The sequence below is a fragment of the Pezoporus occidentalis genome, unplaced genomic scaffold (assembly GCF_034315485.1).
Source record: "Pezoporus occidentalis ecotype Australia unplaced genomic scaffold, CSIRO_AGI_Poc_V1 ctg70, whole genome shotgun sequence".
Classification (NCBI taxonomy): Eukaryota; Metazoa; Chordata; class Aves; order Psittaciformes; family Psittacidae; genus Pezoporus; species Pezoporus occidentalis.
The window spans coordinates 1,034,253-1,060,379 of NW_026916053.1; the positions used below are offsets into that span (position 1 = coordinate 1,034,253).

General features: G+C 39.3%; 1 protein-coding gene across 1 annotated transcript in view; it reads right to left on the reverse strand.

The window, feature by feature from the left end:
* Positions 1-26,127, reverse strand: part of NCOA3 (nuclear receptor coactivator 3) — an 80,356-nt gene that overhangs the window by 51,632 nt on the left and 2,597 nt on the right. Inside the window, exon 2 of the mRNA XM_062642371.1 lies at positions 11,302-11,341. The gene's annotated coding sequence lies outside the window, so the exon portion shown is untranslated. The remainder of the gene's footprint in view (positions 1-11,301; positions 11,342-26,127) is intronic.

Genomic DNA, 26,127 nt, shown 5'->3' on the forward strand with positions numbered 1-26,127 from the left:
AAAAGGCACGTGCACCCAATGGTACCACAATGCAATCACACAACTGCTCAACAGAAGTCTTTCAGGCACAGACATTTAAATGATGCTTCAGAAATAGAGTTCACAAGTGATCCTTATTTCCTAGCAGTTGTTACTCACTCTTCCTTCCTTTCAAAGAGCATTTATTCCATTTCACTGTGATAGGCAGTGAGCAGCTTCACGGCTGCTCCCCTTTGCAGGCATGCAAACCACCACGGATGGACGATGTGAAGCAGACAGGACGCATACAGACGCGGGAGGGAAGAACAAAGAATCACAAGGAGTACGGAAAAATAAACTATATAATGTCTGCTGCTTGGGAACATTAACTGGAACGAACAGGGAGGCCACCAACTATCATTACAAGCGCATGTTTCTTTTGCAGTTGCAAGGAGAATTGCACACAAGAGGGGGCAGGGGATCTGCTATTAATCATATTATATTCATTGTTCCCTTGATGCTGCTGGCAGTGCTTCAGGAGACTCCCGCAATTCCCAGATCAAACTGCAGCGAGAACGGCAGCACTCGGCCAACAGCCCACACGAAACCACCACAACCTCCTGTGCTGTAACACTGAACTGCTTCTTGCCCTCAACTTTAAAAAACCCTATCACAATAGCTGAGGGCTCCTCCCCACCCTAATCCTCATTGGGAAAATGAACACACTGCATAAATCCGATGAAACTATTTGCAAGAACAAGCCAGTAGAGAGGTGAAAACATCACCCTGAAGTAGCCTGGAATCGAGTTGCTTTGCTGGGGAAGAGTTCTGAATGTTATCTCTAAGTAAGGTGCTGAGTGACTCCTTGACGAAGTGGCACTTACCATTCAGTAAGCTGAACGTTCCTGCCAGACCGACAGGCCACTACCTGCGCCCGGACCAGGGTGGGAGGAAACGGCAGCTGATGCACAAAGTAACCAAGTCAGCTATTCTTTTGTCAGTGAAACGACAGACATGTTTAAGGAGAAAGAAAGGTGGATTAACTAAATCTCCTATTCATACTTCATTGAAAACGTAATGCTGCTTTAATTTGTCTGGTTTGGCAACGCTACAGAGGGAAAGTGAATTTCCTCGGCCACAGACATTTACGATTTTTCTGTAACAAACTCTGCATAGTATGGAAGTGACACAGCTCTGCTTAGGCCCAGAATTTGTTAGAGTCACCCTACCTGAATATAAATTTGTAACAATGGTTACCACTGGGCTTCTGACACTTTGTAAGCTGGCAACGATGTTGAGCTGGCGCTACTTGTCCCTGGACTGAACAAACATATCCTTTTGTTTAATGAAGATACAAAAGAATAGAAAAAGTTACAGTTCAGAAAACAGGTTTTTAACACACCAACTTCGGAACTAAACAGTAACAATGAGACACTTCTACCTCGGATTTCAGTAAGGAGAAACCACTTCAAGCTTTAAAAAAGAAAATATATATGCATAAGCGGCTTATTAAGCAGCAGAGCTCCAACAGCCAGTGTGCCTGGAGTCACCCGCCTGCTCCTCAGCTTAATCAGCCCCGATAGGCAGCATCCATTCTTTAACATCTGTGTATGTATGGTTGGTTTGGTACTGAGGGAGTGAGGGTGGGGTGTAAGGGCTGGCTTGTTCTGTTGCTGCTGGTTTGGGGTTTTTCCACCACACAAAAAGCATGCTGGAGGTTGACAGAAACTGGACTCCTTGTCTACTGATCAGTTTTAGGAGATAGCTGGTACTAGCAGTTTAGACGTATTCCACTAGCTGGACACGCAAACTACCCGCTTGTGCTCGTCCTCCCCCTCCCATGGAGAGGCCGCATGCGGCACGGCACGATCACAGAGAATAAATACAGGAAAAGGGGGGAAAAAAGCCCTCAGCTCTTGGCAAGGGGAAGGCGTTCCACAAGCCTGCTCCGGGGTCAAAAGTTTACCGTGGTTTCAATTTCACCTTTCCGCAGCCAATGGCAGCGCGGCGGCTCAAACGGGCCGCGGGCGGCGGCGCGGCCCTTAACTCCTGCCCGCCCGGCCCGGCCCGGCCCGGCCCGGGGAGCGGCACCGGCCCTGGGGCGCCGGCACATGAGGGAAGCGCCCGCCCCGCTCCGCTCCGCTCCTCTCCTCTCCTGCCCGTACCGCACACGGAGAGCCCGGCAGCGTCCGCTGAGCTCAGCATTTCTTCTGGCATAGCAATGAAGGGGAAGGGGAGCTGTGCAGCGAGCAGCAAGCAGCAGCACCCAGCGAGTCACAAGTTAAAAGCTGCAGAAGCGGGTCCCCCTCACCCCCATTTTAGTTGAACACCAGGTCAGTAATCTAAGGGCAGGACTCATACGAGTCAGTATCAAAGCAGCACTGAGCTATAGAGCTGTGACAGCAGCGAGACTGTACTGGCAAACAGGAAAGACTGACCTTGTGAGAGGGTAGGGAGGGAGAGAGAACATCAGCACAGAATTGTCGGAAAGGATTCTGAGCGTGCAGTCAAGAGCTGCAGTGATTTACTTTGCTTCTTGTCAAACGAGGACTCGTCTCTGCCCTGGCATAAGGCTGCTGCCCCCCAGCCAGTCCCCACCGTGCTGCTAATAATACTCTGCTTCAAGATGCTGACTTCAAAACAAGTCGTCCCCTCATCTACTCCAAAGACAGTCGTTGAGTTTGTGGCTGTCGAGTACAAAAATTATCAGGTCTTCAGTCTTGCACAGGAAAACAAGTAATATCTAGCCACAGAGGTATAAAATGGTCTAGACACAAAATGTTTCTAATAGTGTCTTGCTTTGGCATGGAAAAAAGACACAACGCATGTTAGTCACCGTGTATTTTAAGATTACACAACCCAAGGAAGAACACAGAACAGGCTTCTTGTTCCACTGTACACCTCCATTCTGTATCGGTGGCTCCATCATCTCCTAATCAGTACTTCTGGTTTAAAATTTTAACACAGAATTATGACACAAGCTTTCCTGAGCCAAAATATCATCACAAGCAGTGTTGTGGACTGGGGGACTTGGGGACTACTGACTCAGCGAATCAGTCTGTGGTGGGGTATCCCAAAATCTAGGTTGGGATCAGCTTTATGCTGTGGGAGATTGATGAAAACGCTGACAACCACAAATATGGAATGACACATCCTATGACTGTGTTTTGGCATCTACTTGCTCTTGGAAAGGCAATGTCAAATACACTTAAGCACGGAGAGCAACAGATTTATCACCCCTTCTTTGGCCTTGCCAACTACAAGGCAAGAGGGTTAAAGTACTCTTACGTGAAGATGTGAAGTTCTCAGTTTGGTGCAAAAACCAGACAATATGAAGCAGCATCAAGAGACTACATAAAGCATGTAGTTAAGACAAATTCAGTGGCAAAGTAATCTGAGTATGTTCAGCACAGGAGTAGGGTTACACAGAGATCTTGAAGTGAATGATTAGAACTGTGACGTGATACCAAGTAGAATGGCAAGTCATTGCATACATTTGCAGGGTAAGCAGCATGGAATTATCCATTCCAAAACAGGCAGCAGTCAAGGCAGGAAACACTTGCGAACATGTATGCTACCATAATTCAGACCTCCAACACGCTGCAGAAAGAATGACAAGAATCTGAATATAATTATGAAGCGGTAAACCGAGTAAATATGCCATTGACACACACAGTCAAACAAGAGTTTTATGCTGAAGATGCCAGTTTCGGAGTTTTCCAAACCCTGAAACCAACCAGATGGCAGATTGTTCAAGAGAATGCACATGACAACCTAAGGGGAAAAAAAAACAGTCAGGTGGCAGCCATTACTAATTCTCCAGAAAAATGTAGTTCGAAAACTGGTAAATTATCTTATCACAGAACCTTAAAGGTTTTCACAGCATTTTGTAACATTGAAAGATATTCTGGGCTCAGCCCTCCACATAGGTCCCAAGAAAGGATAACATTCTTATGAACAGCTATGCCTCCTTTAAGTACTGCCAAAAGTCCTCTTTTTATACTCAATTCACAGAACAGTTTTAGACAGTAAGATAATTATGCAAAATTCTTTAAAACCTGCTTCAGGACTAGTAAACCATTTGATTTAAGAGCAGCCAATGAAAACCAACTTCCAGCATGGTCAAACAGTGGTTTCTAGAGGAGGCACAGGTAGAGATTCCTTTCTCAATGTATGCACAGATAGGCATAGCAGCTCAATACAGCTATTATGAGGTTAAGCTTAATGAGTTGAGAGCTGCTAACAAAAGATGCAGTAAGCGATTAAAACAATCATCAAGTCAGAAAGCTAAAGACATCATGAGAGTCTTTGTTGATTGAGATCATGCTCCACTAGCAAGCTTTTTCTACTCTGGTTCAAAAATGGTAAGACACCAAGGAAAACGTCAAATAACGCTGGATTTTCATGGTTCAGCCAGGCTAAAATACAGTTCTGCCAATAGTAATTTAAGATTTAATTACAATTACATAAAGCTATTTTCCTCTCGTTAAAAAGAACAGTTTGGCTCTGTTGTTTTACCTTCCCTAAATACCACCCCATGTTACAGAAATTCTTTTAAATTGAGATATCATAAATAAACTCCCGGTTTATAAGATGGCCTCATTTTAAAAGAAAATGGATGCTATAAAATTTTACATCAAGTCAGCATGTTACCAAGAAGCTTTTCTGTGTGTTCTGAATTTGATTAATACAAGCCAAGGTCACTTCCTGAAAGATGCCTACCACTGCAGCTGCAAGCAAACGAGACTACTCTGAGCTCAAGAGCTGGGGGATGGGAAGAAGACACCAGAAATTTCTAACACTGCCTCCAAAAATACACTAATTACAAAACCTGGGTAATATTTAGAAGTGTTTAGTTAATAAGTTACTTATGTGGTGATCCAGTAAAGCTTGAGTCTGTAAAATCACTTTCTCAAGCAAAAAAGAGATTCACAACGATTCACCCGTATGTCTGCAAAAAAATGAATAATTCTGACGACCCTTTACTAAACTTCACGCAATTCCCTTGAAAATGGGGTGTTGTTTTTTTTTTTTTACTGTGTACACTTTACTATGCAGCTCATGAAGCTAGTAAGAGTCTGCCCTTGAATGGGGCATGTCTCAGTCCTATGGAGACTGAGAGGCTCCACCCAATCTACACTGTGTCCTATTCCAAAGCCATTTAGGAAAAACACGTTTCAGGCAAGCACGCACGCTCCTTCCCAAAGTCCACAGCCTGCATTTTCCCAGTTTCTGAAGACTACTCCTATAGTTTACAAAACCAATTCAAAATTACGTTCACCTGAAATTCTAGGGCTATTTTTAACAGTTATTGTAAAAGCACACCACCTTTGTATTTTGCATGCAGCCAGTGGTAGTTTTTTCCTTTCCCAAACACAGTTAAAGCTTACATGTCAGGAGAATAAGACCCACACCAAACAAAATAGACTATTTCTTGCTGTTTCTGTGTACAAATAAAGATTCTACAATTTGGAGTACCAAACAGGGGGTGTGGAGCACACTGCTGAAAAACCACACACCAACACACATATCCAGCAGGGCATCTGTTAGTCTAGGAAGGGGGCCCAAGTGACATTATTTATGAACACACACACATACACTCAATTTAATATACTTCATCTTTACAGCAGCCATTATGCACCCAACATTGCAACTAAAGTTTCAGAATAGGCTAAAGTTAAGAGGATCTCCTGAAAGATAATTTTGACAAACTCATCACTAAAAGGAAAGAACATTGCTGGTTTCGGGTGGGCATCTTTGCCTGAAATAGGCAAATACACTAAAGCATATCATTACCTATGCAGGCACAGCTAGAGCTGTGGTTAAGGATGCCTAACATTTTCCATCACAGACGCCTGTTCTGATTCTTTAGTGACTGTCTCACACCCCTCAGAATTACTTTTTTGTGGAAGACTTGCATAAAATTGGTTCAGGCATTTTAAAACAGTGGAGAATTCCACTGAACAAAATATAACCTTTTATGCAGTCCAAGTTGAAGCTTGAAGGGAACCTGATCAAATACCTGAACAAGCTAAACTTCATCTTGCTGCTCCAATGAAGGTATCTATGCAGACAGTAAGTGCTTTTAAAGCCTTTGAACATGCTCAGTTTTGTTTTAAACCACTTGCCAAGACCCTCAAGTATTTTATCTAACCAAGCTGGCTTTGTTGCTGCACAGCTCCTCCATGCTGACAGGACAGAACATGCTTTATCACCATATTACGAAGACCAAGAGCAGCTTTTCTAGAAACCTGCCAGCTATGAAGCAGTCCAAGTGCCTGGCAGCACAGGAGGTAGTGTGCAGAGACCTTTGCTAGGTTGTGCTGCCCCACCCATGCACAGCATTCACAAAACAGGAGGCAGCAGCGAGATCAAGGGAAAGGCCACCCCTCCCTTCCAGTTCAAGAACCCAGTTGAAACTGCAACTGGAGGTCCCAGCCGGTAGTGCTGAAAGACTCCTGCCCCTCTAGTAGCCAGCCCCTGCAGCACGCACGCTCACTCTGGCAACCAAAGCAGTGTCAACCAGCTTGGTGGGATTCCAGATGACAACCTTGCTGGCAAAGGTCAGAAATTTCCTCATTGCAAATTATACTACTTTTTCCATATGCTTTAAAGGCATAAAAAAAGTTATGCTGAAAATACTAAGGTTGTGAGATCATTCAAAAAATGTAAAATAGTATCGTCAACTTCAACTCTCAACACCTTCTCCCTTTAACCCTCACCGCAGATATGAAATTAAGCACTCTGCCGTGTGGGACAGGCACCATAAGCTCACAGGGAAGACTATTCCAGACTTGTGTCTACTGTATCATCTCCAAAATACATTACTATTTCAACAACCCTGCTCATTTTACTATAGTGATAGGTAATGGTCTCAGAGAACTGAAGCCTGTCAAGGATCTGTATACTAACATGGCCTTTGCCCAGTGTGGGTACTTAGGGAGTTTCAGTGACATTCACATTAGAACACAGGGGGTTTCTCCCGTGACAAGTAAACACTGATACAGGCTTGTCTTGATTACAACAGATCGTAATCTGTCCGATTAAGAACATTCACTTAGAGCAGACTCTAAACTGACATTTCAATCACTGACCTAACTGTTGGAAATACACCCATCACAAGCAGGATCACAGGAGAGGGAAAGTCTGTAAATCACGCTGCTCACTTGTCTCACACAGTTTGCTAGTCAGCAGAGGCAGTACTTGAAGACATCTAGTCATGTGTTTGCACAAGACCTAAGCTACAGAATTAATGCCAATAAATATATTATTTTACACTGTAAACCAACTAATTTTAATCAAAGCTATGGATACATTACCATTTTTAAATGTAAATACTCTGAAAAAGTGCCCAAGTGCTGTGGAAGGCAACTATCTGCCAGCAGTTTCCATATTACACACATAGAGACTCACAACAACCAGCTTCAATGGGACTCAAACGCCTGGTGTGTTAAAAGCATCTTTGAGATTTCTACTTGGTGTCTCTTTGCTTCAGCTACTAAAATAGCTTTTTTAAAAAAAAAATTTATTGAAAGCTACACATCCCCATTGCTTTTAAAACTAGACCTTGTTATTCACTGATCTAATTATAAAAGGCCTGTTAATGAACTTTCCTGAGGTTTTGGCAAAACTAGATTCTCAAATTTGAGACTACAAGATCATAGATGGAAAACAAAGAAAGTTACTGAAGAAGGGAAATCAAAATATTTTAAAGTTTTCCATGCATAGTATCGGTACTTATACATAATTTACTGCATTGTAAGGAGCAAGTACAGCTACTTAATACAAAGACACTTCTAAAACACAGTTTGACCTTGAAATATGGAAATGTTCCTAGCTCAGTGCTGTAATTAAAATCTGATTAAGTTTAAGTGTATGCAGGTACACTTTCGGATGGCTGCAAGTGGTGTTGATTTAGTTCAACACAAATGCCACCATTCCAAATTCAAAGTGACAGTTGTCTATCTATAGCATACCAATAAAGGTAAGCATTTCATTAGTTAAAAATATCCTTTTCTCTTTTTTTCCCCTCATATACATGACTATATTTCATATTCATAATGACCAGAGCTTAGTAGAGTACCTTCATCACAAAATGATCAGGTTCATTTGTCTCTCCACAGTACAGTTACCTCATGATATTTCAGATGCTGCCATTCATGGTGTACCAATGGTTACAACATGGAGCATCTGCTAAAATTTACTGCAGAAAACAAAGCTGCAATGTTACTTTGCACATCACTGGCAGATTCATATCTTAGATTTCAGGGATCACTTATTGTAAAATTAAGCTAAAACAGATGAGGGAAAACCCTGAAGGTTGGTGTCTTTATTCAATGCTATGCAAAAGAGAAAAACAGCTCTTGGAGAAATACTATAGACTGGAAAGTCACAGAGCCTCCTCCAAGGCCTAAAACAAAAGGGCAAGAGGCAAGCTTTACTGCCTGCAACAAGTGAAATTCTAGTTTTCATATATTGGTTGAACACAGGAACCAGTTCCAGCCAGCCAGTGGAACCTCTACCCTAAGAGACCTTCAAAATTTGACCAAACAAACCCCAGACCAACCAGCTCCAACTCTGTTTGCAGTGTTAAGATTGATGCTAGCACCACTGTTGTACAATTGTCACTAAAACCCAGTCAGAGAATTACGTACTGCAGCCCAGTGATAACCTGGTACCACTGTAACAAAGGGCTAGTAAGGCAAGAGAGTACTTTACAACTGATCCTACTTTGTCTTAATTTAAGGTGTATTACCACATTCTCTTTAGTACTGATCTAAGCAGGTATGTCTTATTAATCTCAGGTACTCTTTACATTTTGCATATATCCATTAAAACTCCCATCTTCTCTGACCACAACATTAATTCCTATTATCAAGGGGTTTTTTTCTCCATTTATGAGAAAAAGCAGCATGCTTTTGAATAAGACTCTCAATGCCCTCTTGTTGTTTGGAGGGTTTTTTTTTGTCCAAACTTTTCTTTACAAAGAATTTTGATTGCATAAAAATCTTAAGCTTCTCATTTTTCTAATGTTCTGTTAAAGCAGCAATACCTTCACTTTTATTAAAAAGACATTTTGCAACTGATCTCACACCAAGCTCCCCAATGTTCCTGCATCAGGCAAAAAATCAGTTTTGCTCATGAAAACAAATACAACTGGCACTTCTCAAACACTAATGTTTATCTGCAGAACTCTCCAAAATGACACCACCATCATTAACACAGAAAAGCCAAGTAATTTTAGGCAGATTTGCAGCCATTCTGGAAGTTAGTACAAGAGGTCAGTGACTGCCAAAACCAGAAGAAGGGATCACATCCTTCTCCTTCAAGTGCCAAAAAAACATTTGTGATTGTTTGTTTCAGATCCAGTTGCTTCCTTGTTTGTAGATAAATGGCTAAGTAGTTGTGTGGTTTCACAACATTAGGAAGCAGTTTCATGTATTTTTATATAGTGCACTGGAGGAAACACCAGGATAGAGCTGTTCATTTTTATTATTATTATTTTTTCTTACATGCACTGGATCTTCAGTTCCTATACAAGCAGACAGTCTGAATTCTATTCTACATTCAATAAAACCCTAAGCTGGGGAACTACTGTTTGAGCATTTGTTTGCCAATGAGACATTAAGGATGCATCCCCCACAATTTAAAAATACTCGTCTTCTCTCCTACCACACTTCCATGTCATCCAGCAGTTTAATTCAAGGTTCAACTTGATGCTATACTTTAAAGTTAGTCATCAGCCACACCACTGCACTGGGAGGTTTTTATGTTAGCATCTCATAAGCATATCAAATATGGCAACTGATTAGCACCAGTCATGCACTTATGTCATACAACTGGAATATATCAGCTATACAGCATGGTCAATTCAATGTGTTTTCTTGTCAGTAAATGCCACAATGTATTTGTCCAGTTAAGTGACCTTTTATTACAGTACTTCACACTTACAGAGAACACTTAAAAGGAAGGAAAGTCATGTTCAGGTACACCACAGTCAGAATCTTATATTCTTGGGCCATGATAAAATTACTAGAAAAGTTATAAATATTGTCTCCAGGCATGGCATAGCTTTTATGTTTTGTTTTCAAAGTCCAATAAGCATTGTTAGCGTATCTAGCAGTTCAATAAAAGTTCAGAAAGCTACAAAACCTTACATACACTTGAGCTTTCAGCAGTAGGAAGCTTACTTGGTTATATTCCCATATAGATGAAGCCTATAAATAACAGTGTACATACAATAACAGGATAAACACAACATACCATGGAGGGAACACAAGAGCATACAACACTTAAGTCTGATGTCATTAATTCTCTCTTATAGAATAAAAATACTGTCATCTAGGTTTCTTCCATTGCAAGTAGATTTATGACAGACAATATACTTAGTGTCTCCATCCAGTCATAAGCAAAAGTCATTTATCCCTTCTTTCCACCACCTATTATTTACTTCTGTGTCTCATCTGCAGACCATTGCTTAGAAACTCTTAACATTTTAATGAGCACAGCTATCTGAGACAAACAGATTCTTTTCTGGGCTTTGAAGAGATCATTCTCCAAAGGTTTTTCTTCCACTGTCTCATTTTCTTCATTTTGCTTTAGCCTGACCTTATAATAAAAGAGGTTGATCTTGTCACAAGAGATTATTCTGAAAGAGGTGCTTCCTTTTTTAAGATCAAAATTCCACTGAATAGAACATCCAGACAAGTCACCAGTTTCACTACTCTCCAGCAAGAAGTATGGAGATTGATACACTAATTTGTTTGGGTATTGAAGGCTAAATAGTCACCCCAGAAGGTATGACAAAAAAAAAGAAACAAAAAAACAACCTAACAAACACCAGTGAATAGCATCATATCCACTCTGGGCCCAAATCAGTTTTTGTTAAGAAATCCCATTTCATCACCATTGTTTCAAAAGAACTGTTCTGAGCAAAGGATCCATATCACCGGTTACCTCAGAAAGAAGAAATCCATAGTATCAGTGATACAGAGAATTAAAAACTAAAGGCAGATGTACACACAGAAGGATGCTACCACTGCATCCCACAACTTTTAAGAGCAACATCCTTCACTGGCACAAGAATCCCCCAAAAGCCTATTTGCACTATATCCAGTCATATGTACTGAGGGCCAGGTCATACCATGCATTTCCTCAAGTTTAAGGGAGGTGGAGGAGAGCAGACTATATACAATATTAATACAGAACATAAAATACCTCTATATTTCTAAGGAAACTGAAATTTTCTCCCTTTTCCTAACCCTTTAAATATCAATTTTTTCTCTGGATCAATTCTTATAAATCAAAGCAGTCCTGGACATTTAAGTCTAACAGCAGACTTACCTAGTACAGTGTTCTCACCAACAGAAGCCAGTAGGAATCCCTAGAAAAAAAAAAAGTAAGGATGAGTGTGTTTCAGCATAGTCTCAAACTTCACATTCCTGGTTCAAAAGGACTGAGTTTCCAAGCAGCTAGATTTCTCTGCAATATACATTTCTTTTTGAACCCCTGAAAATTCATAGCGCTAAAATATTCTGTGCCAGTCAGTTCTGTGGTTCAGCTCTACACTATGCAAAAGTATCAGGTTTTTATTTTTAACTGCCATCTGATAATAAGGAGGAAGAAGAGAATAAATGAAATAACTGAAGAGGAAAACACTTTCTTCCTGTTGATTTTCCATGACACTTGTGGTTATTTTGTATAGATCCGCCTTGCTCTCTCAAGCCAAATTAAAAAAAAAAAAAAGGCAGATAAGCGCTGGCTTTGATCTTAAAAAACAATACAGAGAAAGATAAAGTCCACTGTACTTTTTTGATACTGCATAAACCACAAGTACTTACATTCAAGAGGAAGGCATAACTGTGTAATGCTACAGAATTCTCTATTCTTTACTGATAACTCATACCACACTTCTTCAATACTACCTTGCACTGGTTTGTCATTTTGACAGAACAATTAGTTCAGAAGGGTTTATTGCTTACTTTCTTTTTTTTTGAGTGGAAGAAAATTAGGAAAAAAACCCCAAAACTATATGTTGTAGCAAGCCTGATTTTTCATTCATTACATCAGCAGGCATAAAGACACAAGCATCTCTCTAATAAGAAGTCTCCTGAACCAAGTGATGGGATACACAGTCACTCACCCAGAAGAGAAAGCTCCCTTAAATCACCATTGTTTCTTCTTCAGTGACCACTCAGTGACTGTAATTATTACCTGTACTTACCAAATCTGCATTCTAAGAGGACAAGAATAAAAGAGCAGAGGTAAGCTAGCCACTATTAGGACCTCCTCCCAGAACAGGAAAAATCAGAGAGGTTTTCTTTTAGAGTTTACCAAATCTTCAGGCAAGAAGCTTTACAGAATTATTTTAGTCAAGATCAGTTTTATGTCTACAAATTAAGTAACAAACTTATCAGTTAAGTAAAAAAATTAATTTACAGTAAGCAGAAAAAAAACAAAGACCTATGTAAAACCAGGCTCAAAGAGCACTGGAAACTTCTGTGAGGCTCTAGTAACAAACTGCATATAGAAAAATATCTGATCTGCCACATTGGCTGCATCCAAATCCCAAGTAAACGAAATGAGTTTTATGCTCTGACAATAAACACATTTCAGTCGTCTTATGTCTTCAGCAATATATTTTGCCTTTAGAAAAACAGTCCTATTAAGACTTACAAATCCCATTTCCAATCTTGAACTTTGCATCAAATTTGTAAAAAGACATTTAGATAAGATATGCACAATGTAAACAAAGCAAGGACAGCAACCTGATTTCACAATACACAGTTTATTTCAATACTTTTAATCAGTGAGAAACTAAGTGAACAATACACAATTCACAATACAATCTTTGTAAAAGCTGGAAAAGATATTAAGGTTCATGTTAAGTTCAATGTGCTCTATTTTTAACTTTAGTCAAGTCCCTTCTCATTAGCAGTAACTTAATATTGGAGAAACGATTGGAGCAGCTAGGAAGTTAGATGTAGAAATTTATGTTTTTAAATATAAATTTTAGCACAACAAACAGTTACTTAGGCCTGGACACCTAATATAATCCTCCATTGTCAGAATATGCCAAATCAAGGCTTACAAATAGGTTTAGAATGTAGCAATTGATGCTTGTTATTTTTTTTTTATGATAAATGTGTGCTTCATATGTTTAATTCCAAAATTAAAAAGCACACCAAAAAAAAAAATAAACCCAAAAAACCAAAACCACAAAACCAAACACACACAAGAAAAAGCACACCAAAACACACCAAAACCCCACACAGCAAACCAAACAAGTTCTGGAACCCATTTTGCTCCAATTCACACACTAGAGTAGTCTTCACATCCATATAGTTTGACACTAATGGAAGAATTCCTTAACCTACCCTTTAAATAGTGAAATTCAGAACACTGCTGTAAGACCTGCTGAAGATACTTTTGAAAGCATTTCACAAGACCAAATCAAACCTGAATCTCCTGACTGACTTATTGGGAAAAAGCTGAGAGTTTACATAATAGTGAACTGAAAGACAATGCCTTTGAAAACAAGCCCAAGTCTTCTGCATTTCAAGGATGCTAACAAAGAGGGAAGAGGCATGACCATCTGCTTCTCTTTAAGAGATAACAAACTGGTTTTGAGCGCTCCTGTATGTGTGAGCACCTGTGTCACATGACAGATAACCTTGTTTGGAGGCCAGAACTCTTTCAAGAAGTCTAGGGCATTAAGAACTACCTGTTTTTCCAAGAGACAGAGTTAGCAGTAGCAGAGACCATGGTACTTTCATATGCATATGATATGACACTGAAATCTTTCAGACAAATGCTAGCTAAACAGTGAATTAGCAGCCATCTCCATGTTATTTTACTCCATGGAAGCAGTAACTTACTTTCTCCAAGAGGATTAAACTAACTTCTGCCAATTCTGACATCAGTAACTTCTCTGCTATGTCATGGTAAATTGTAGCTAATACAGAACTTAATATTTCCAAGATGACAGTAATATCTTTGGAGCTAGAGCAATAGAGGAATGTTGTGGTGAACTCTGCCTGGAGACAGTTTAGTCACATCTGGATACATGGCACCAAAACCAAGATAAACAAATTATCCCGAATGGAAAACAACCAAAGGATCTAATTCTAGAAGCTGTATTTTCTGCTTATCTAAAAGTTATTAAAGCACTTAAGTATTCTTTGTTTTATCTGACTCTTGATCTGTGCTTTGTCCTTCTGTTTCTCTAGCTTTTAGACAGAGATAGGATCTAGGACTGCAAGCCTTGAGTGCATGGAGTGAAACAGATTCAAGATAACTCCACATTCTAGCACACTTTGTCAAGAAATTCTTGCACTTAGAATGAGGAAAGAACTGCTAAGATATGTGCCAAGGGAAAAAAAAACCTCTAAGTCGATTACCAATGCACGTAAAGAACTTTACACCTTAGGCTTGCTCTAGACTTGCTTCCAAAAAAGTGCCAGTGGTACTTTTTGTTTGGGGTTTTGTTTTTGTTTTTAACCTAGCCCTTTTGGTCAAGTCTACTAGGTGTATGCTCTCATAAAAGAGTTAAGAAAGTTTTAATATTAAAGCACTTCATCTGCTCTGCAAAACATGTTTACAATACTGTTTTATGTAACAAATTTCACTGCAAGTTCCTCCAACTATGAAATACCAGCTCTCAACTGACGGATGGTGGCCAATCTTGTACAAAAAAACTTAGGCAACTGCTTCATGCCTCCTTAGGCTCTTGAACAGAACACTGAAATGCATGAGGACTACCCATGCACAGCATACAAAGTCAGAGCAGTTTCCAAAATCCCCACTTTGGAGGCAAGGCCTTTAATTTAGCATGAAATGCTAAAAATGCTACCTTAATATACCAGGCACGCTAGAACATGCCACTTTTCAGCTATATTCTTTCGTGGTGTTTTGTGGGTGGGGCTTTGTTTTGGTTTTACACTCACCAATAGCCCTAGCTGTATCTTTGTTTCAACTGATACAGCTAAGTCTCTCCAGGGCTGTTACTAATCTTTTTCCACTGTTGATGCTATGGAGCATATGTAACTCTAGAAGACAAACATTCTATTCCATGCAGTTATTTCTGTTGGCAGGGTGGGATTTTCTTCTTGTTTTTTAACAATAACAATACATTAAGACCTGAAGTGCCTTGCTAACTTTCTCTGGGGTGGATGAAAAGCCTGGAAGATTCACAAGTTTTTTTATTATTCCAGAAAAAGCAAGTCTAGACTGGTTTGGAATTACTAAATAGCAAGGATCCATAACAGAAGAAACTTTCAGACAAGTGAGTATGACTATAGGAAAGTATCTAACCTTTTGTTCAAAATATTACATAAGAAAGTTGAAACAACCTTACTACTGCAAAGAAAAATGCTTCTGAAGTGGCTGAGGCCATTAGTGTAGCTAAGCTTGGGTCTATTTTGGTGATAGCCAGTAAATATACTTGGAATAAAATACCACCCTTGTCTAGGATCTTAACTCACCTGGTTTTGTTAGAAGCTATCAACCAGCTGCATCCTCAAGCAATCTCTAACAGCTGTGGAAGATGACCCACAAATCTAGCCTGCTCACTTTTGGAAAACCCTCTTGAGTGCACATAAAGTGAAAAACAAACCTGATTTTTCTCTTAAACAGATAATTATATCTGGCCCACAATGGTTTCTTTTAATACAATTTGCATGAATAAGCCTTAGGTAGCTTTGAAGTTACCTTTTACCAGCAGTGTAGACAAGGTGTTGCAGTCAGCAAGAATTTAGTTTACAATCTGGATAAACGTCTCCTGAAGGTCAGGACAGCACACAGCCCAGTGCAAAGCCCTGCCGTGGTAGCGCAGGTAGGGGACTGCACAGACAGCTCTGGGGAGATATGCCTGTACCAAGCATGTCCCTATAGTAGTCAGTGATGGAAATACCAGCCCTGAGGGGCTCAAACTCTCTCTCATACCACCCCACCTGCAATTTGTTTGTGGCCTGTGTAAGACTGGTTATTTTGCAAACAAAGTGCTTGTATATGCCACTACTTCGTATCATGTGGAATTACCCCAGAGACCTCTGTTCTGGGTCACTGGTGAAAATTATTCTTTTGTTCTGGCTTCACACTATAGCAATGGATACACTAGTATTTACTGTAATGCTACAATGTGTGGTAAAATTTGAACAGACTGCTTACTTTGAAGAAAATGATACAGACACTTAACAGGACTGCCTTAAAAACCAACCTTAATAACACAGAGATTTTCCTTAACTCCCTCTTACCAACTATTTGAATGCACAACTCTTTTCCACCCTCTTACTAGGGTTTAGGCTTGTTTTACTGAAGGGGAAATAGACTGGATTACTAACCCAATATCCTTAGCTATTCTATTTTCCTTCCCTCCTTAAGTATGTGTATACCTTGTTATTCTAGAAATAGAAGTCTCAGCTCACCTACCATTTCTGTGCAGTGCTAGATATACTCCAAAGATGGAGCTCCTTGGCTTCTGTGGACAACTACCATTGAACCTACTTGGTTCAATCCCAATTTTCACAGACGAGACTTCAGTCTTGGTAATGTTTACTTCAAAACAGACATCTCCAAATCCAGTTCTAGAGAGTGGCATCAAACCTAGATCATGCCATGGGAAGTCTGGCCCACAGCTCCAGAGATGTTAACAGAAATTATTCTCTGTAAATATTTCTTAGTATTAGATATAAAATCACACACTTGGAAAATACCAACATTCCCCAAACCTACAAACTAATCAGAAGTTAAAAACAGGTGTGTGGGGGAGACAAGCTCATACATGTTTGTGAGAAGAAGCTACAAGAACTGTCTGTTCAGCCTAAAAAGCAAGAGAAGGGATTAAATTGCTGCCTGAATACATTAAGTTCTTAAAACAAGAGCTTACAGCTTTTTGAAAGAGGTTTGAAATGTAGTCAGCCGTAATATCAACTGCTGAATCTAATGGCTGCTTCTGTTGCTCTCATACTACCATTTTAGTCCAAGAAATGATGCAAGAAGAAGAAAAGTTTAAATCCAAAAAGGAAAAAAAAAAAAAAAACAAACAAATAAAAAGCCACATAAAACCATGGTAGCCTTTTACTAGTCAGGTAACTATCCAAACCAAGGAAACAGCACTTTGTCATTCTAACCAGGTTTTACTCTAGTGGATTCAATTTTATGCATGCAGAGAATCTCTTGTAACCTCAGGCGTAAGATCAACTTCATGATCAACCCCTTCTCTAGCCTTCTCTCTGAATCACTGTGTGTTAGACTGAAAATGCTAGCAAGTGTATCAGACATTCTCTAACTATGTCCACAAGGATTTAGATGCAAGAATGCACTTGGATGTCTCATAAAAGAAACACTTAAGTATAAATCTGAATTCTCAACATAAGTTTTCACCATCGTGCTTGAATTTTCACCAATGCAGACAGTCATTTTTGCACCATAAGCTTCAGGCTTGGTCACCAATTCTGATTTAAGTTCTTCAGCTTGTAGAAGTTCTATTTTTTGTTTTGCTTTCCTTTTAAATAAGGAAATTTGCACATCATTGATACTAGAATACTTACGATTTGCATTTCAAGTAAAATACACCCCCCAGGATTCTAAGAGTCTTCAAGTATCTGATGAATAAATACATAGAGTAATTAAAGAGAATCCTTTCCTTCAACCCAAAAATAAAATACTGTTTTGCATCCCTATTGTTGCTTTCTCAAAGCAGAATGATCATTTCCTGAATTGTTTGGTGTAGATATTTTGCTTAAGCAGCAAGCACTCCAGGCTACAACTGATGAGTGACCTTGAGACAGCTCTTAGAAGGCAGTTGCCATAGTAACACCACCACAAATGTGGTACATCCTCAGCTGACACCACCAATCTGGTGCAACAGATCCATAATAAGTACATCTACCCTGTATTAGCATCTCGATATTTAAGGAGGAAGTTACTAGATTATTCTAAAATAAAATAAATTTAAAAAAAGAATTTCCAAACCCTCTTGTGCTGCGGCAGACACCGGTTACGCTGTATAAATACAAGTGTGGAAGGCTACACAAGTCCACACAGTGCAAGAGCTAAATAAAGTATGCTAAAATAATGCTCTACTGAAAGTTAAAGCTACTGAGTGAGTTAATCCAGAGAGGAGACCTTGGTCCAGGAATGAAGAAAAACCTTGCAAAAGCACATAACTAAGAAAGAAAGTTTGTCTTTTCTCAGGTTCTCTAATACAAATAAACTTTGTGGAGCCATACTGTGTCAAACCTACAGCCAAATGCAAGCACAATGGATTATTTTTTCATGACAGAATATTATAAGTCTCACCTGTGCAACCTCATCACCCTCAATAAAGTTTCAAACCAACTTGGCACTAAGGAATAGTGTTGCCCCAAAACTTTTTCTCTACATAGCATGCTACTGGGTCTTGTGAACTCTGAAAGAGGAATGGAAAGGTGAATCATTATGGAACTGTCAAAAAGGAAACATCTAGATAGAAAGAGTTGTAGTTAACAGAAACGTTCAGTAGAACCACTTCAGTTCAAAGGATTAATGAACAGATTAAGACAGTTCATTGTAACAACTACCAGTCAGACATTAAAGCTTGCTTTAAAACTAAACTGCAGTTTGAAGACCCATCTTTTTCTTAAACTCAAACCAGCAGAAAAAGCCAATCACATCAGTTTCATAGTTTGTTGATGCTCAAGAGATTCTATTATAGGTAAAACATTTGTGCATTGTAATTAGAAACAAGTTACTACTGCTCCGCCTCTGATGAAGTCAGCTAACATCATGGGTTTGCCCCTCTCATAAGAGAAAGCATTTATTGAAATTCCATAGGAATGGAATCTCTGTCAGCTAAGAGTTAATTCTTAGAATTAGAAGGGAAGGGAAGTTAGGGAAGGGAAGTTAGGCTTTTGGACACTCCAATCTTAAGAATCTGGTCCACAGTTAATTTAGTCAGTCAAGTACCTGCCCTGAAACCTGGGCAAGGAGCTCCTGCATTCATAACTGTAACCTAAAGGTATACAGAAAACAGGAAAGTAGCTCAGACAATACTAAGCAGACATTGAACAGGGCCCTAAATCCAAAAAAACACTAAAAAATTATTTTTGGCAACTGTGCGTTACAGTGCAATTAGCAATCAAGAATTCAGCTGTGCTACTTTTGAAGGTCTGGAAACACTGCCACCTTGACTGAAAAAGGTATTATTTGAGATTGATGATTCTGTCCATTACTGATATGTGCAACTCTTCCCACTTCCACCACTTGTATGAGGCTGCAGGTAAGATGGCAATATTCTAAACTGACCTGTGTCCTATCAGTTTGTGTACAGGCACTGACAGGTTCCTTTAGAACAAGTATTCATATAAACATTAAATACGTTTCTATTTAGCAATAGCTTCGTACAGTAAGCATACTTTTATCAGAGTACAATAATTTGTCTTCAGCTCTGCACATAGTTGTTTATTTTGGCCTAGCTGTACAGGTGCTTAGTTTCTCCTACACCCAGTACCAGCTGAGTCTCCCCTTTATAACACATTTGTTTCAGGAACAGTTACAGGAACTCCATCCAGTTTACATTTGAGTACAACTGCGTCTGTTCTAGTCACACCTCACCAGGCCCTTGCGCTAGTACTGGTGTTTGTGCAACTAGGGGTAAGCTGGCAGCCAGTAGCTGTTTGGTGGGTTTGTTTGGGTTTGGGGTTCATTTTTGTTGCTGTTGATGGGCAGGAGGGAATGGACAATTCTGAGTTAAACCTCTTTGCTGACTGCAAAAGCCTCAGTCCCAAAGCAAGGAGAGGTAACAGAAAGACAGCACCAACAAGCCTGACTTGGCTTGAGAGCCATGGAAGTATACCACACCACCTTGGAAAGACAGCAGTCCACAGGGATACGTTTGAAGGGTTCTGAGGTTATATTTTCAATTAATACTGGAAAGAAGTTAGTTTGTTGGGATGTTGCTTGCTTTTTGCACAATATGCAGCCTCGGCTGCAACTCCAGCATTTAAGCAAAAAATACCCCACCAAACAAAAACACCAAACCGAAACTAAACCCATTATAAAGGGTTTTTTAGGCCCTAACCTAAAAGAGCATTAGTCAACAATAAATATCGGTACTGACAGAAAGACAAGGCACATTCAACATAAGGAGTGCTTTGGATCTTGGAGAAAGGTCAGGGAGCCTTTTGGTAAACAAGAACAACTTAAACAGAAAAGAGCTTCAAGGTAGACAAATGAGGTTGAACCTGTAGATCCTTTCACTTTGATTTTCAACAATGTATCTGAAGGTATAATCCTTTTATAGATCACCATTAAATAAGTTTTAAAGTTAACTTTTACAAAAGACTATTAGAACATGATGTTTCCTAATGTCTTCCTGTAGTACAAAGATACAACAATTAACATTTCTAGTTTAACAACATACAGCACTTACTGGAGATGTTAGCCTAGAATCACTATTGGTGGCAGCAAAAGATGGATTGTCACCTGATAGTGTAGCAGTGACCATGTACTAATAGCTACAGTTAACATAAACAGTAAAACAAGAAACTGAAGGCAAGATTAATACAACCAATAGCTGAAATACAGCATGGGAGTGGTTTATGCAAATTCTTACAAGTGAGAACTGTTTTCCTTGACAATTCATTTGCAGGGAGCATTTGCTTACCAAGTAGCTTGAAGTTTCAGTCAAAATGAGGCTTCTAACTGGAATTCCAGTAATATAAGCATGCCTGCATGTTATTAAAAGGAATAGTGGAAAATTTCACAGGCTGACATCCAGAATGTCTGCGGTTCCTTTTCATATTTCTCTCTTCTTGCAAAGCAGTTAGTAGACCAGAACTTCAATTTTTTAATTTTTTTTTCCCCTCAATTGTAAAGCCTGGAAATTTCCACTGCTTTAAAGATTTTTAAAAAGATTTCTCAAATGTACAGCTAAAGCCACCTTAACACTCCTGCCGGGATGGAATCTTTAGTTTAAGCAAAAGTTTCATCAATACAAAGTAGTGCTAAAATGAGGGGAAGGAAAAAAAAACTGTAACCAGACACCAAAAGCACTGCTTGACCAATCTGAAATATTATCCCACTACATATTAATCTCTGGGTAAAGGTCATTTGAGGTCCACCTACAGACAGATGGGCAAAAGAAGATGAAGCAGTTCAGGATAAAGCTACCTGGTATCTGTACATTTAAACAGGAAATACAGTGGGTGACAATGCAAGCTATCTCGGCTCTATCAAGTGATGTCTCTCCTTCAATTTCCTCAAATCTCCACTCATTTTACATCTCCCTGGATCTCACTTGCAACCCCTACTACCTTCTTATGATATCTAACACAGCTAATATAAGTCTGGAAAGTTGGCCAGCACTTGTTCTCGTACCTCACACCTCTGCAAGTCTTACAACCTTTTTGCTTTCTTTTTTTCAGTTTTCTGTGCACAGAACAGAAGGACTGTCTTCCTTTTTAGGGGGGATCAAATGGACATTGTAGGTTCAGAAAGATCCTGCTTTTGTTCCATTTTAACCAAGAGAACAATTTGCAGATGAACTACTCTTGCTTTTGTTGCCTTTAGAGCCATCTGCTACTAGAAAGTTTCTTTAAATACTGATTAAAAAGGGATTCTATCAATTAATGCCTAAAAATACTATTTCCCATTCAGAGATTTTAATGGAAAACCAGAACTTGCCAATAAGGAAACGTAAGTTATTTACAAAGCAAGACCAATGCACACACCAGAGCATGGCACTGAGCTAGTATGTAACCAAGTAAGATACCTTTAAAGTGTCTTGAATCCATTTGTTCTTTCAGATTTTCTCATTTAAAAGGCTGCTACAAAATTATGCTCAAATGAGAAGTCTAAACCAAATATTTTTATACTTCCTTCTTAAGTCGTTAAGACATAAGGATTCTCTCTTACAGTACTTGATAACTGTGAGCCAAGCAAGTGGTTTTTTATAAGTACTGGTTAAAAGGATTAAAAATCCATGCACATCTAACAGCATTACCCCAAGTGTGGTCCTATATGCTGAGGTCTGTCCACTGAGCCAGAAATCTCCACCCTGAACATCAAGAAGACTTCCACAGAAGATAAAAACAAGGAACACTGCAACAAAAGGCACTGCTGCGCGTGCCTTAGTTCACTGCAGCAGCAAAGATGGGCAGAGTACAAAAGGAAGTGCAATACAAGCCATAACTCCCTAATTCTGTCTAACCTCTTTAGCCCAGCCTTTATGGGAGGAAGTCATTACACGGGAAGAGCTCTGAAAAGTCTGTCCAAGTCAATAGCAAAAAAGTTGCAAATTTCTGTTTTAAATTTGTTTTGTTTAAATGTTTGTTTAAATCTCCTTAACATGCATAAGCTGCCAAGAATGGATAACCATTTTAAAGTCAGTGTGAATAAGAGGAAGAAATTGCTTTCGAACCTTTACTACTTCTTCAATAAGCTTTCAAGGAACAACACAGTGCTTCCACATACTAACTGTGTGCTCACATAGCACACCCTCAACAGCTGTCCAAAAAGTTTTGGGAAAAGTTAGTTCAAGTTGACTACTTTAGCTGCTACTCACATACCCACATATCGTAGCAAAAAAAGCAGAGTACAGGAGTTTCCCTTTTCCTCACCAGCCTCCATAGTAGGTAATGAAAACACAACTTGAGTACTGAACAAACCCAGAAAGGTTACAGTGATAAAACACACTTTAGGATGATCAGTGAGGCATTAGGTTTTACTTCTCAAACTGGTGCAAAAAGAACACAAAACTGTTCTCTTGACTGGCATAGAGAACATGTGTTTCAACTTGGAAGGTAAATCACTTCTGCCTTCTGCTTAACCCTTCCACTGTTAACAAATACCACCCAACCCCTTCCCTGCTCCATTCCCTGTTCTATCACTTTGGAATGTTTCAGTGAGGCAGGGCATTCTGTTAGTAGAAATATGATAATCCTACAGAAAATGTGTGTAGAGCAACAAAACCAAACTGTTATATTCTTAGGTGTGCAGTTTAACAAGTCCTAACTGCATTTTATTAGAGACTTCCCGAAAGAATATTTTCTTCCAATTCATGCTAACTACGAAAGCATTTGAAAGACATTTATGATATCCAGGATCATTCATGTAAGAGTTAACCAAAAGCTGTTTGATGTACTTTGAGCAAGCAGGTTAAGCAATTTCGTAACCAAACTTTTAATGCTGAATCAGCACTAGAAGTTGGATTTAACTTCACCCCATTTACCTATATGTAAATGACTCAGCTCACCGATGGAAGGTAGCCACAAAACATTAAACCCATGAAGGTTTTGCAAGGTTCTTATTAGACCTACAGCAATAATTTAAGTGTTAACAAAGAATAATAAGAAGTCTAAAAAGTGAACTGTTATGCAAATCAAGAAAGCAGCTCATCTTTATACCAGTGGTTTTATCCTCAAAAGATTCTTAAAGTTACACTTCACTCATTTACTTAGAAAGTAAATTAGCACCCTTAGAACTTACTACCCATTTGCCAATGTAAGGTAAATATAGCTGCTTAGTCTTATTATGCTTCAACAGTTCATATTTAGTGCTCTAGCCAGAGCTCAGAGCAGTAACAGACCTGCTTAAGAGTTAGCAAAACAAAAATTCAGAGGCTATCAGATGAGCAAAATGAAAAAAAATAAAAGTGCATCACTGCCGGAGGCTTCCATTGCTTAGTCACTCTTGGCATAGTGAAACACCAGAAACGCTTCAACTATTTCTCACATTTTTTCCCCAAGATTATGCTCTTGCTCTTTTAAGCCTTTAATAGGAAGACATGTCTCCAAAGCAGTGCATAAGAGAGCTACAATGGTAGCTTTGCAGTGGCTGGTGCTAATGAGCCAGTTTTGTGCTGCGTTTGTGGAACAAGCAGATATATTTACCTACTCACCCTGTGCAGTTCCAAAAAGCATGCAATAAGAAACAGTCTGCTTGATTTTACTATGTAGCCCATTACTAACAGATTTCAATACTGCACCATCTGGTAGACTGAGAACATGATCAGCAAGTTATAGATTTAAAAATATATGTATATACACACACTAATTCTTAAGTTCGTCACAACAGTTATGAAAGTTCAAGTTTCTAGAAAAACAAGAGTTTAAAACCTCCATACTGGTTTCAAGAGAATCAAGAATTGCGTGTGTGTGTTTTAAACCTCCACAACTCTTCCTCAGATGTCTCATGGCTTTATAGTGTGAAAGCCTAGAAGGGACAGCATAGTTTGTATTTTAACACACTACCTGAAACCACTGATTTACAGTTATGATACAGCCTTTCCCTTTTCACTAACCACTCTTTTGTAGGTGTTTCTAACTATAGTAAAACTTAGGTTGAAGATGACATTGGGGAGGACTGCCATTAGAAATAATTTAAGAACCACATTTGTTGAAGGAAACAGCCCATTCTTAGTTCTTTGATATTTGTAGTGCCATTCAAAAACATGTTTCTATGCCTAACGATAAAGTACTCCAGAAAATTTCATTTTTACCAGTTGCGTTTGCCCAGACAGAGCTACTGAAGTCACAAAGACAGGGTATCTCGTTCCATTCCACCCTGCTTAAAGCTCACAAGAAAAAGCACATGTGTAGCCCTGTGCAGGTTCTAGGCAAAGCAAATCCCAGAGAGTCTTCTGCCTTTTCTTTCTGCCCTATTCCACTCAGTCCCCTTCCTACCACTGCCAAGGGAAAACAAAATAAAAAACAGGCTACAACTGAAACACCCAAGAGAAACCTACTATATTGGTAACATTTTTAGCCAGGTAACCTGTTTCAGTGTTGCCTTTGGAAAGGCAGACAACTCGTTTGCTCACTCCCATGCAGCAGAGAACAGGAGGGGGAGGAAGGCAAAATAGAAGTATCTTCATAACTCAGAAGCCACACACAGAATGTTCTGTGAAACTACACAAACAAACTTACCTGGAAAACATGCCTCTAGAAGACCTTCTGAATATACCTGGTGGTACTAGATTATCTCATCCCACAGCTCTAAGACACCTTGACATGGATCGAGTGTGGAAACAGTAAAGGGTTCTGGCTTTGTCAGAGTGTCATAGTCAGTCAAGGCTAATGCAGGTGCTAGTCATTATAGCTATAACACTTGCATTGTTTGCAGCCGCCTTCTCCCTCCTCCCCCATTTTCAGGTGCACCTGATAAATCAGGACAAAACAGCTCCGCAGTTTAGCCACATGTGTAATAATTTTGACTAAGAATTGCTTGTCCTGACCTAACAATTACAGCATTTTCTAGAGAACTTTTATGGATGGATTGTTCCAGAAGTCTGAAAACACTGTAAAATACAGTTAAGATGGCTTTAGACTTCAAGTCCTATCAGTACCCATGTGTGTAATCTTCAAAAAACAACTTAACCTGATAGTATGAAAGCCTTTCAAATAGTATTCCCCATAGGGCAGTGATCCATAACCTAACAAAAAAGGCTGGACAAACAGTCTAACTACACTTGACCTGAACAGGCTCACATTTAACAGTGGTGGTGACAAAGTGGGGGTGGGGACAGAACCAAAATCAGACAAAAGAAAAAAAAAAAAACACAAAAAAACAAACAAAAAGCCTCCGCACACAAACAGAGCACATGAAGTCATGGACTACCTAAAGGTAGATCAATACCTGTAGAGCTGACCTTATCACCTTCACTTTCCTAGTATATTGCAAAAGCAGTCATAAACTCAGAAGTAAGCAACTTACACCATATCCTAAGCTTATCATCAGCAGTAACAAGCCTGATTTTACAGGGTATAAGCAAGATGAGCAGTAAAACCAATGGTGGCCCCCATGCTCTCTTCTCCCTCTTGTTTAAATAGCATACTGTCTTAAGCAACTGCTTTTTCCTTACTTCTGTACAATGTCAGAAATAGGACTGGCTGTAGACAACATAAGAAAAATGCGTGTCCACATCTAAAAGCATAAAACCTCACCAACAATAATGCCACACACTGCACATGGAAGGCTAAAATCCCCTCATGAGACTGACATTGGAGGCAAGGTAATTTTGTTCCACTTCAAAGAAAATCAGCTTATTGATAATTGTCAACTAAAAATAAAACCTGCCAATTAACCTAAAAGTATTATTAAAGTAATAGGGCCCATCTTAAGTACTCATTTATATGACATAAAAAAGGATTTGATGTACCTTCTCTTAACTAAATGCAGCGTATAAAATCA